The sequence below is a fragment of the Anguilla rostrata genome, chromosome 4 (genome assembly GCF_018555375.3).
Source record: "Anguilla rostrata isolate EN2019 chromosome 4, ASM1855537v3, whole genome shotgun sequence".
Classification (NCBI taxonomy): domain Eukaryota; kingdom Metazoa; phylum Chordata; class Actinopteri; order Anguilliformes; family Anguillidae; genus Anguilla; species Anguilla rostrata.
Window position 1 is genome coordinate 55,206,469 of NC_057936.1, and position 13,969 is coordinate 55,220,437.

A 13,969-nucleotide genomic window follows, 5' to 3' on the forward strand; every position below is an offset into this window, starting at 1 on the left:
GTGCATACATTTGTTGGAAAGTGACATTAACTGCAATTTACCGTTAATGTTAATGTAAACCGTTTGTTTAACTATTTACTTTAAATTGTTACACTCAGAATATGCGAGAAACACCGACCGCAGTCTTTTTCTCACTCAGTAGTCCGATGTCGGTGTCAGCGGTTTTTCAATCTGTGTTGTGTCGCTACTCATTATTGTAGGGTTATCCATTTCTGGCGAAGAGTGGCACTCGGACATAACTGCGTATATCCTTAAAGTCGATTACTTTCGGAGAGGAGCTTCATATAACTTAAACTACTGAATGAGAGGTAGCATCTTAAGTCTATGATGTGTATATCACTGTAAAACGAATGACATTAGCTATTAGCTACTGTTACGTAAAAGCTGTGAACATGGTGGTTCTGCGTACGGCTGCGTCTCATCTCCATGGTCCTTGGATTTATTTAATATTTCCTTAACGGCGCAAGCTTGCAATTGTTATACCAGCACATGAGTTTAATGATGTCATGTCATTATAGATCAACGTATGCCTAGAACAAAGTTTCCATATAGTTCGACAAGTTCGCAAATATTTCAGAGTATATAATGTATTAGCTATATAATATTTCAGTAGCTGAACCTGTAGAGTATGGCATTGCTTTGTGGTTAGTGTATTGATGGTGTTCAGTACAGAGGGCTGAGCAGTGATCATTCAAGCATGTTGTGTGGTTATCCCGCTCCCTCTGTATACGGAAGATATTGTTCTGTCTGTTTACTCTGTGTCCTTTAAGATAATGCACCCAGCTGTCTCTAAGATAACTATTTGCATTTAAGAGTGTGAGTGAAAGATATATTGATGTCTTATTTGACTGAAATGGAAATGAGCTGTTAACTATCTGTTAAATATCCCCTTACAATTTAAAAGTGTGAGTGGTAATGCATAAGTTCTTAAGTGATCTATTTTTATGGTAAAATATTTTATTAAAGAATCTCCATACATACAATATCTCCCCAAATACAGTACTCCAAAGCACAATTTGAATGTAAATATTTCTTCTTCAAAAAAGATGATAACTCTTGATTGACAGTTTTAAGCACCTATTACCGTTAATGTATGTAGGCTATAAGCTGTCATGGCCCTTTGTTACATTATTGGACTGCTGCTGCTGCATTTGTTGAAATTACTTTTTTTGAAACCTTGGACCTTTGACTTCCAGGCAGCTAGACACTTCTTGTGACCTTATCCATTTGCAGCATAGAAACCAGGGGCGGCAGGGGAACAATGTGAGAGCTTGCATAATGCAGAACTGAAATGTGAAGAACAGAAATGTTAAATGGTTATAGTGGTAAATAATCTGAAGCATTTCTGCAAGGGAATTACATTGGGATGCATTCGCTCTAAATAAATAAAAAAAGATTCAATTGTGCACATATGCATGCAGTGGTGTCTGGGTTCTTCTCATGTCTGCTTGTATACTAAAATAAAAATCAAATTGATGGATTTCATGGATTCAAGAAACGGGCATAGGATGTGAATGCTTTACATACACTTTGATTGCAGCTCTAATTGTTTTACAGTTTTCATTTTATTTACTGAATTCTGCTCCAGTTATGGGGAAATGCCATCCATGTCAACCACTGACATTTATCTTTGCTCCGCACCTGGGGCTTTGTTTGCATGGTTTCATAGATTATTCTGCTCCGAGGCCTACTCCATGCCAGTACAGCCTGAACCTTGCGCTGAGCCAATGTATTGCAGGATATATTTAATACCATATCAAGGGAAATCGTCAAAGGTTTGTGTGGAATGTGTCTCTTCTGGGTTCGTAATGTAGTTGAGTACAGTGTGCTCTTTTTTTAATGCTCTGACATTTTTCAAATCAAAAGCATATGGCCCAAAGACTACAGATGATGCATTTAGTCTACCTGGCTAACTCTGGCGCATTTCCAGAAATGTTATTAATGTTCATTGTCTCTGTCAAATAAACTAATAAATTACATCAAATGAAATGAAATTCAGCTTTTATTTGGGTGCTCTCTGGGTAATATTGAATCAACAGGAATGTATGCATAATTACATTTCTGGTTATGTTTATTAAAAATAAATATATTTTCTGTCTTCAATAGCTACGTCTTCAGATTTGATTAAATTGAAAATCTGTTGAAATCCTAATGATTGCATGGCTAAGCATGTGATTCATGCATATGTATCATATGTTTGTTGAATCTGGTGTGGCAGTAGTTCTTTGAACTGGGGGCCTAACAGTATCAGCTACATAGAAGCAGTAATCTGAAGCAGTGGAAATTAAGCTGTTTGAATCACATGCACGTTTAATTGTGTGAGGGAGGAAGGAATCCTTGTTTGTTGTCATGGAGATGATGATCAAATCAAATTGCAGTTTGTACCTCTCTTTTTAGTTTGTTTTCAGTTGTTCAATTTCTGAAAGCCTGTTTTTGAAACCATTAATGGCTACATACAGCAGAGCAAATTAGAAACGATTCGGGGTTTAGTGGGTTAAGTTGCCATTGGTATGCAATGGTATTAGAGAGACCGATTTAGTGTAATGAGTCACTCCCCTTTATTTCTGTTCTTCACATTGTGCATCTTTTTGTAATGTGGAAATAACCTTGTACACTGTGTCTGTCATGGCCCTGTGTTTTGACATTTTTCAGACCATTCCTTTAGGGTGTTATTCAATATGTATTAGCAATGGGTTGGCAAAATGAACACAGTTTTTCTTGAAGTAATTATTGTAGAATCATGAGGGACTGATAGAAGGCAGCTTAGTTAATTTTTACATTGATTTTTAACCGTAAAATATTAGGCCATTATTTTTTTCCCTTTTTAAACTATGAAAGTAAATGTGAGCTTTCTAGTGAATTGCCATATATCATACTAGAGGGACTTTCATTATTCTGAGTCAAATTATTACAGTGCTTTTCAATGTCATAAATTCTGTTTTTATGGTTCTGCGGTATATTCAATGAGCAACAGCACAGTCAAACAGTGATCTTACATTACACAACCAGGCATAAAGATGATGGTTACCATCATATCATAGAGCTGGAAAAAATCATTGCAAAATGCCGGTTTTCCTTAAATAAAATGAGTGTATGAGCTCCTGATGCAGTACAACTGAGCTGATTTCTCAGAAAATGACTGCTGTGGAGGGCATTTTAATTTAGTTGCGCTCTAATTAGCTGTTTGTGGTGCCTCTTCTTCAATTGTAGAGCACAAAGTGAAAAAATTGAGTTTCAAAGCTAGTAATCAGATGTTTTACTTTCATTCCAAAGTCTTAATTTCAGTTATGCACATTTGCATATATTTTATGTAGATGGCCGTGCTCAAGATGCACAGTTGTCAAGTGGTAATATTGATGTTGGAAGTCAGTATTCACAGTCGCATTTCATAATAGTACTGTTTCCTAAAATTCACACTCTTTGGCCATTATCAGTGAAACATTGAATACCATAGTCCATCTTCACAGAAGTGAGCAACACTGTGTTGATTAATTTTTTAAAAATGTAACTGTAATAGGAAAGTGACTATTCCTGAGGATCTCAAACCATAAGAAATAGGAACCTGAGGATTCATGAGGATTTTAAACATTGTAAAACCCAGTACACCTGTTCTCCATCCATCCAATTATTTTACTGCACCAGCACACTGTATAGTGTAACATAAGCTTCCAGGGGTTAGGCCTACTCTGTATAATTCAAGTTTAAGCCACAATTTTCCCCATGCTGTAGGCATAGTAATTTTTCATACATGTTGCTATCATTTTTTAAACATTTTTTCTTCTGCATGTTGCACAAACAAATCTTTTTACACTCTCCTGTTTATTTAGGCATTGATTCTTTTCTCCCTCTAGAATACCCAGTCATAATTGTTAGACAGTCTCATGTCTGCAACATCCTCTCTTCTGAACTGCAATGCATAGTTAAAATGACCAGATAGCCAGATTACATCACAACACTGAAAAGCCAAGTACAATTTTAGAAGGATGAGCAATTTGAGTTCACGGAGTTCTCTTTTTGCCGCCGACATGCCTAAGCATGGTTATTTTATAATATTTTCAAGGTAAAAATCCTGCCTAGTATGTTTAAACATGAGATGACTAGCTAGCACCAGAGTTTTGCTAGGCTACTGAGACCACAGCTGCTGCCACTTGTCACCAGTCACATGCTGTGACTTTATGTCTTTGCTTTCATTATCTGTACGTCTTAATGTCAAATTCAGAATATAGTTTTAAAGGTCTTAAACGTAAGGTGATAGGGTAGTACCAGAGTTTTGTGTTGTTCGGAGGGCTAGCTTTAGCATTACCTCTTTAGTGACTCTGCTCTGCCTGTAGCTATGTAGCCCCGCCCTGCCTGCTCTGGTAGCACTGTGAAGGTGCACAAGGATTGACAAGCAGGTAAGGAGGCTTCCTTGCAGAGAAACGTCCTGATTGGTTGTTAAGATTCAGCCATGGTGAAATTTGGAATGGCTGAAATTTTTCAGAGCCTGGGGCAGTCAGAGAGACCGGATTGTTTTTGTGCAGCATTTAATTCATTGATATCTGTTGTGATGTGAAGGAAATTTAACCAAATATGAACAAAAGTGCTCTAAAATAAACTTACTTACCACACATTTGACTTGACAGCTATGCTCCAGTGCAAATAGCAAAGCAGCTACTTGGATACTAAGCGGCTGATGGAGTTTATGCCTAACAAACTAGCTTTATGTTTCCCTGGATCTCAGTTCTCTAAATTGTATTGTTCTGTAGGGGTGTTTAGCGTGTGTGTAGAAAACACAAGCAGCCTGTTAGTGTTAGGAGAGGTACAGCTGACCAGAGTTTTATTGACGTTCCTAGCCAGGCACATAGAGAGGACACGTTTGACCTCTACATGGCAGCAGAGTGTGCAACAATTTTAACAGACACTAATGCCCTCTTCACTGGTTGTAGTCTCTTATTTTTATAATGGGTTTTATTCATCAGTGATCTTCAGTAAGTCAACGGACTTGATTTAAAAGATTATTGCTGAAAATTGTTTGTGAACTTGATGAGGCTTCTGTGCTATCCCAATTCTCCACCCATTCCTCTAAAGCGCGGACTTAGAAATAGCCCAGATTCAAACGAGCGCTATTATTGTTATGCTTAAGAGTACACACAGGCAAAGGGAAAAGCTACACTGTACAGGGTGCAGGTCCACTGGTCCACTGTTGCATGCTACTGCTGCCACCCCCCAGGGGAACCTGGTGCCCCCGGCCGAAAAAAAAAAAATCAAGAGTAAACACTGCACATGTGATTTACACCTACACCACAACTACAAATCGTCCAAGATGCAGTATATTAAATGAACTGAAAATGCGTAGCACCTGTGCAGCATTTACCAGTGAAGCCGTGTAGCCCCTCCTTTCATATTGCCCCATAAAAAGAGGCTGCCTGGAGAGCTCTTTATGGCAATCGACTGGATTGTTCCACTCGTTTTTCTACAGGAAAATTACCCAAGGGAAACTGCCTCTGCTTTACAAATTGCATTTATTAGGAACTGTGTTAGATATTTGGCATTATACACGATGTTAAATCAGGTTCATTTTGAATACATGTGAAATATATTTTAAATACACATTTAGGTAGATTTACACAGAGCCTGCTCAAGGATTTTTGTATCCCTATGCAAGAAGTAACCAGGGGCAACTAATTGGGTTAAGAGGGGTGGTGGCGGCAAGAGCTATTGCAGTTAGGTGAGGGTTTAGGCATAGCAATCACGGACCGGGAGTGGGGTGGGGATTTGTCCACAATCAAAGAACCGGCGCACGAACAATAGCATCGAAAATACTATTCTACGCCCTCTGAATGCTGCACAATTAAATTGTCTTTCAGAAAAATAACAAAAATATTTAAAACCTGAAATGTATGGCCCCACGTGACCACATAGACTGTTTATGCCAGCAGCCGAGCTCTGGATTTAGATTGCAGTCCATAAGAGTGGGTCATTTGAACAGATGGGAGTGTTGCTCTGTGCATCAGTCGGTACTTAAACTGGAAGGTGTGACGTGCAGTTTATTTCTGCCACAAAACAACTTCTCCCTGTAATTGTGTTATAAGTGGGGGAAATTCATCTGCAACCCCATGCTTTTCCATAAAGGAATATACAGTAGGAGCTTGGACGGCATGGAGTTCCTACAGAGAGAAGTCCTGTCTGAGATGGAGAGCATAATGAGAGGAATATTGGATGCAAAGGATTCGGGTTTGTTTGACGTGGGTAAACAGCCCCAGCCGTGTGGAAAGAGGAATAAGTGAGATTATGCTCCATCCAGAAAGTTTGTGTTTGTGTACGTGTAAAGCGTTCCCTCGACCCACAGACGACGCGGGGAGCCAGACCGGATGGTGCAAGAATATCTAAAAAGAACCGCCTTTCCCTTCCCTTCCCTTCCATTAGAACGTAGATGACAGCAAACAGCATGCTCAACTGTGAAATTATCAACTCGGGCACGCAACTGACGCCACACTGTGCGGACAGAGTTCACCCGTAGCCCTGCGCCGCAGTGCTCTGCTCTTCATTTGAAGTGAATGAGTTCCGCTTCACGGTCATCGTGAATTGGGCGTGACTGCACTGTCACTGCTTTCAGTCTGGCCCACGCAAGCGCTTAGCACAATGACTGGCCGCTGACTTATCGTAGCGGTGCAAATTGAGTCCGTAGGAAGCCAGTCAGAATTGACAACCAGTCTACTAAGACTTCATGGTCTATACGCGTAATGTTTATATACAGTATGAAATATTGTGGGAAAGCCAAGAAAAGTGGCAACACAACATAGAGGTTAATTGCACTGTATTAGTGCAGCAGTCAATTTTTGGGGTAGGCCCCAGTCTGTTATTTGGCTTCCACCTGTCTCATCAATTGATTGCTACAGGCGTTGAATTAGAGTTAGGTTTAAGGCCCAAGGCCCAAAGTGAACTGCACTGCAATTTTAATCTTTAGGCTTTTCAGTCTTTACGAAGAACATATGATTGAGCCAGTTTATTTCTCTTGGGTTGGAATAAGGTAGCCTTGTCACTCTGGTTGCATCATTGTGCATCAGCTGTGGTGAAGACTGATCATTACACACAAATTACCTTCATGAAACTTGATTATCCTCCCATCTTTACACATAAATTGGTCGTAGCTTTGCTAACACAATGCTTCATAATGCACTTGTTATATTCATTTTTACTCATGACCACTAGATGTAACTACAACAAATAAACATCTATTTTTTCTACTTGAGGGTAGCCCTTAGAAACCATTTATCCTTTAAAAGTGAGTTTTTTAAAGGTGCATTTTTCGGTCACGTAGTATGTGAGGCAATTGGGCTGGTAATTACAGGATGGTAAACTGAAGCACATGGCTTAGTGAAATTCCGCCCTACTGCTGTGTCTCTAAAGTCTGATAAATCTTGTCATCGTCCATTGCTGTGATGAAAGCTGCTTTGTGAAACAGTGACGCCGATTTGTGCCGATATGCATTGTGTGTGTGCACTACGGCAAGGAGACAACATCTTGACTGATAGACTACATTACTTGTGGTCCTTTTCTTCACGGCCACGATCATGTGCTTTTCACAGTTTTACAGTAAGGGCCCAGAGACATAATCAAGCATGTGACCTGCTGGGCTCTAAATCTGAATTTGAGCTGTTGTCCCTAACGACAGCGGAATTCAGCAGTCAGTCTGGAGCAGTGGTCTCCAACCCTGGTCCTGGAGAGCTACAGGGTCTGCTGGTTTTCATAGTGACTCTGCACTTCATGAATCAATTAGAGCAGTTGATTACACAGTTAACTGAACTCATCTGGTGTCTTGGGTCTCAATTGGGTGCTGAGTTTAAGGTGAAAACAAAAACCAGCAGACCCTGTAGCTCTCCAGGACCAGGGTTGGAGACCACTGGTCTGGACACATGACTAATTACACAATTTGGGGCTAAATTGAGGTGTTTATTAGTGCGAGACGATAAAATCATGGCGCAATGGATTGGTGTAGATCAGAAATGGGCAGCGGGGGTCATGTCTATTTCTGGTTTCCATGCCAACTTCTGGCTTTAATTACTTAATTAGCCCTAATATTTATGCTGTCTGATATTCAAGGTCCATTTCTTGATAAGTGCATGCATAACAGCTGAGGACTGTTCTTGTTGTCCCTATATGAAACAGTTAACTGTGATTTAATGAAAAACTGACCCAGTGTTGGTGTATGCGGGCAATTGGCTCATTTAGCCAGGGTAATTGGTGGAAACAAAAACCTGCATACACACCAGCCCTCCTGGGTCAGAATCTCCCACCCCTGGTGTGGACGAAATGGAACATGGATGTACAAATCCCCCTAAGATGGCTTGAATAAAACGGAATAAAAAAATATTCTTCTGGTACATTGTGTACCTGTGCATTTATTTATGTGCACATCTTGCAACTTATATTTAGACCACAGTTCAAAGATTGCAATAGTCCAGTACTTCAGAACACAAGAGCATAAGGGACGGGTGCAGGGGAGGGTGAGATAGGTGACTAAAAGCATAAGAGAGTGCAGTGTGAGGGAGCATGACATAAGTATCATTCAACGGAGGCATTGTTCAATGGAAGCATTCTTAGAGGAAAAAAGTGGATCCCCATAATGATGTGTATTTTTAAACTATCTTATGGGAAATGTTACATTGTCCAAGCAGGAAAAGCACCTCATACCTGCCATCAAATGTGACGGTTGATCATTGAGGTTTTGAGGCTGTTTTACTACCTGTGGTCCGGAGCTCTTGTTAAATCAGTGTCAAAATGAATTTCACCGAGCACCAGGACATTTCTGTCAAAAACCTGGTTGCCTCTGCCAGACTTTGTCGTAGGTGGACCGTCTGACAAGACGGTGACCTCAAGCATACCACAAAGTCAACACAGAATTGGTTTTATGAAAACAAAACCAGTGTTTTGTAATGGCCCTCTCTGAACTTAAACCATGTTGCAAACCTATGGTCTGAATTGAAGAGGGCAGCCCATGAGCACAAACCTGGTTCTGCATGGAGGAATGTTTCAATAATCCCTCCATATTCTCCAGCCTTACCAAACATTATAGGAACAGCCTCAGCACTGTTATCCTGACCTGGAGAGGCTGCGCATTGGAACTAATCTCAGGAATGGCAATGAATGCAAAACCCTTTTTTGGAATAAAATGTATAATTTGAAAAATGTGTCATTTTGGTAGATTCTACAGAGTCATTAATAAAGTACTATATTTTCTACACGTGGGGAGAATACAATTGATCTCAATTGTGGTGTTTTTTATGCCATTCTTCTCATGGGCCTGATTAAGTGCTAATTGAATGATTAACTAAAGTGATTGCTGCAGTTAACCGAATTATTGTTTGACACTTGAAATGGAGACTGTGTTGGCGGACTAAAATACGTGCAGTTATTTCAACTGGGTCATTTCTCTGGGCCTTAATTATAACCACTGAATGTGGTACAAACCACCCGTATAAGCATTTTTATGTTAAATGTCTATAGCAGCAAATTATATCTGCTGCTGTATTGTGATACTCTTCTATTTGGGAGAAAATGGACTTGAATGTTTTATGTCTGAAGTATTGCCTCGTATTTATTTGCTAATAGCAAACTGGCTAGCACATTGCTTGTTTCCAACCTAATGTAGTAATCAGGCCAGCTGCTATCAGTCGTGCTTTTTGTCTTTAAATGCATTAAACCAGTATTTCCAACTGCTACAATGTAATATGGCCTTCTGTGCAAGTCTTCTGTCTCTCTGTACAGCAAAGCAGCAGCGTGAATAATTTATGCTTTTATTGAAGGTAACGGTCCTCACTGCATAACCTGCATATTGAGTAGACTCCTTCATTTCGCTGCCCTCTTCTCAGAACCACGGTCTTGCTCAGCAGTTACTGAGACAGCACACAGAGGGCAAAACCCCTCTTTGTATTGGTGAACTGCAGTTATCTGTTGATTGGATTCAGAATGCGGAATGAGAAGCATTTGATATGGTTGATTATTAGTAGTGTGAACAATGCACTTTGATGGGCTTGGAAGTAATACTGTGGTTATAATTTTAATAAGGTTCCCCAAAGAAGGCGTTTGTCCGTATAATGTGCTGTTAATTGCAGGGCGTGCACGTCCTAATTACTGAAATGTTTAAAAATTGATGGTAATCGACAGTAATAATGATTCTTTCCCACCTGGGATGTTACCTGCTGATTCTTTTTATTTTACGACCTGAACTTCGTAAGGCCCCATATCTCCACATCTGGAGCTAGGGCATGATGGAATGCCATCGGCATTGTTTTTATCTCTATTAACGTAAGTTTTTATTTCCATCTGGTTAAGACACTGCTCCTCTCAAATTACTGTAGTGCACAATTAAACAGTTCAGTGTTAAATCAGCCCTGTACATACAGTGTGGTCCCTGTTGGGCTCATATGCACTCTGTTAGAGTTGAAATAACACTGGACATTTTACTTTTACTGATTACACATCAGTGGTGTCTTAGTCTTAGAACAATTTAACAGAAAAGAAAGCTCTTGAGGGTACAGTATGATGGCATGTTTTTATTTTGGTTGTGTGAGTTGCATGCTCCTGTTCTTGCATCTTTAATACAAGAAGCCGCCTTTTAGCTCTGTGTCCATCAGCATAGAGATTGCCATATCCTATGAAATTAGGTTTAGGGATGAGTGTTTGTTGATTTGGGGGGGCTCTTTCTTTCAAGGCAGCAGTTGATTTTGGAGGACATCAATCAGTTGATACCTTACAGTCCAAATAATTATGATTCCCCCCTTTTGGGCTATTCACTTAAGTTATAATTGCTCTTATTATCTTTGACAACAGTCTTGTCTGATGGGAAATGTAATAACACTATAAAAGCTATTTGGCAAATTACACCGAAGCCTTTTTGTCATTTATTTCAGTCATGACAGTATGACCGTGTATAAGACGAGGTACCTCAGCTATTCTGTGTTTGCCCTCTGGTCTGCTGTATACAAAGACCATAAATCTGAAAGATAATTATGTATACAGCGCTGCATGTACTGCACTGTAATTTGGATGCGGTTTGATATCCGTTATCCAGGCAAAATTAATTCTAGTTTGGTATAGTCATGTATTGGTCTGTCTTTTTGTGTTGAGCACTAGTTTGTGTATCTTTATAATTAAAATGTAATGTAATGTAAAATGTGGATGCTAATAGATGTATGTGTGAACCATACATCTGCCTGAAACACACTATTATTCTTTAGAAAAACTTTGCAGCCTTTAGTCACAAAAATGTGGTATACTGAAATATAGGTGTAAATTAATTATTCTTAAACTGGGACATCAACCACATGAAAAACTCATTGTTCATTGCTCCGGTACATTAGTTGTATTATTGGAACTATACTTTTTTAATTTTAATTTTTAATTTTGTTGAAGTCACTGGTTTTTGTGTCCAGTGATCATTTTTCTTTTTGACAGTTGAGTGTTTCTTTGGCTTGTGTACTGATATTTTTACAAAGTAGTCTAGTGCATTCCTACTTCTCCCTCTCTAGTACAGTGGTCTGGACAGTGGTGTACTTGGGTTATGGGAGGCCTGACAGGAATGTAATGTATTCGCTCTCAGTACTCTTGTATGGTGTACATGTGCAGATATCCCTGTAGTGAGTGAACGAGAGAAGATGAGAGGCCAGTATTAGAGGGTGTCTGGGAAAGGTTTGTTGCAGTATTCTGAACGTAAGAGTTCTATTCAGTGCTCAGCAAGAGTTCGAGATTTCACCTGCATTTCTCCACTAGTAAGCACAAGTAGGCAGATTTGCATCTTTTGCATCTCAATATATGAGTATTAACTTGCATGCAATCAAAGTAATTGTGTGGCTTTTATAGTGAAAACTGTTCAGTGTTATGTTCTAAAAAAAATAATAATAATAATAACATGATGTTCAAAGCTAATTATTTTGTCGGCAAAAGTACCAGATTTCTTCGCTTTGGAACAAGAAGTGAGACATGTTTGCATCTTTTGTACGGCACTTCAACATTTAAGCCTATATTTAATTAAATACTGTTTTGAAACAGTTTCCAACTCCTGTCATTATCTTTATGAAAAGAATCCCACATGCAAATTAAGAGCTGCTGCAGGATTTCACACTAGGATACTGAAGACTAGAACTAGTCATGTGTACTGTACATGTTGAGATGCTCTGCAGGAAGATTTGCTTTGACATTGGATGAACAATGAGAGAACTCATGTTTGTCCGTAACATACCATACAGAGGCATACTCAAACTCCAAGTGAAAAAATAGATGAATGTATTTAAATTGTGAAATGGAGCCCCATGGAATTGCTCAACAGAATCGGCAAACAAGAGCGTCTTTTTCCGCTCATTCATTCACTGGAGTTTGGGCTGAATTCACAGAAACTGCATGCAATTGTATGTAGTTGACTTCCTTCAGCCTTAATTCTTTAGTCTTAAAGACAGCGGCAGTGCGGTGTCAGTGCGGTGTCCGTACGGTGTCAGCGCGGTGTCAGTACGGTGTCCGTACAGTGGCAGCACAGTGTCAGCACGGTGGAGCAGCGGTTGGCATTAGCGGTTGGAGTCCTGGCCGTGTTCTCCCTGTGTGGAGTTTGCCTGTCCTCCCTGTGCTCACACAGGTTTTCTTTGGGCACTCTGGTTTCTCCCACACGGAATGACATGCATGTCAGGTTAGGTATACTCCTGCCCTTGCCCTTGACCGAGGCACAGGCCTCAGAACTTGAGTTAAATAACTAGGATGGGTCAAATGCTGAGGACAATTCACCCCACGAGGTTCAATAAAGTGTACACTGTCTCACTTAATGGACTTTCTTCAGTCTTAATTTCTTTAATGACCTTTTTCTAACAACTCAATGTACACGGTTGTCAACTGAATTCTAGTTTCAATTCACAGTTAAGTGTGTGCATGAATGATGTGTGTGCCCTGCAATGGACTGGCAACCTGCCCAGTGCATACCTGCCTCTTGCTCAATGCATGCTTGGATAGGCTCCAGTATCCCCTGTGACCCTGACCAGAATAAGTGGGTTAGATAATGGATGGATGGATGAATAAATTTCAATATATTGTGATATGAATTTCAATGAGAAATGTTCACACAATGCATGTATAGGCCCTATTTTGAAAAAAATAGCATGTTATGACATGACTGAAGTGAGGAATTTGGAATTTCTAATGTGTTATTTTTGTTGTCTTTGCAATACTCTGCATATTTATTTATTTATGTATTTATTTATTACTGAACACTGGGCAAGAGGTGTTGTACTAGGTTTTCAAAAATTGTTGATGCAATTGGAATGTGCAATTGTATGCTTGGGGAGAGGTATCAACAAATGAAATGTACCATTTTAATTTGAACTTTTTTACAGAGAAAGACATTTTGTTTATCATGAAAAAACCTTTGTGAATAAATTACCCAAACAATCAATGAAAATCCCATGAATATAGACTTTTTTAATAGAAAATTTGTCTTTTATTTTGCTTTGATGTCCGCACGTACTTTTTGATGTTTGCATGCAGAATAGGGGCTCTGTACAGCAACAGGTGGTACTCTCCAATATCTTGTTTGCTCTTTCAGATCTGCTCATCACAGATCAAAGTAACCTGGTATTTTTCATTTTGTATTTATTCTCAAAAATAAATAAAATAATTTAATCACTGCAGTATGTACCAGTTATAACCAGCCTGAAGCTAAAGCATCATTTCATAAAAATAAAAAAAATATTTTTAGATGTTTTAAAATTGATGCATAAATATGGCTGGATTTTTCATGTGAAATGTTTTGATCTAATCTTATCTGGAGACAGAGACACTAAAAATATGCTCTTTAGCCCTCAAAGACCTGGTTTTTCTCATCCATAACTGATGAAAACAGAAGAGAATGGAACCAGAAAAAGACTGACATTTGAAACAATAATTACATTGTTTGGCCTTTTCTAAATTACTCCTAACAGTGAGATTGTCACAGAGTACTTGCAAATGT

General features: G+C 39.2%; 1 protein-coding gene across 1 annotated transcript in view; it reads left to right on the plus strand.

Moving 5' to 3' along the window:
- The window catches only part of LOC135253692 (voltage-dependent R-type calcium channel subunit alpha-1E), a 135,513-nt gene that overhangs the window by 1,067 nt on the left and 120,477 nt on the right, over nucleotides 1-13,969 (plus strand). The gene's annotated exons all lie outside the window — the stretch shown is intronic.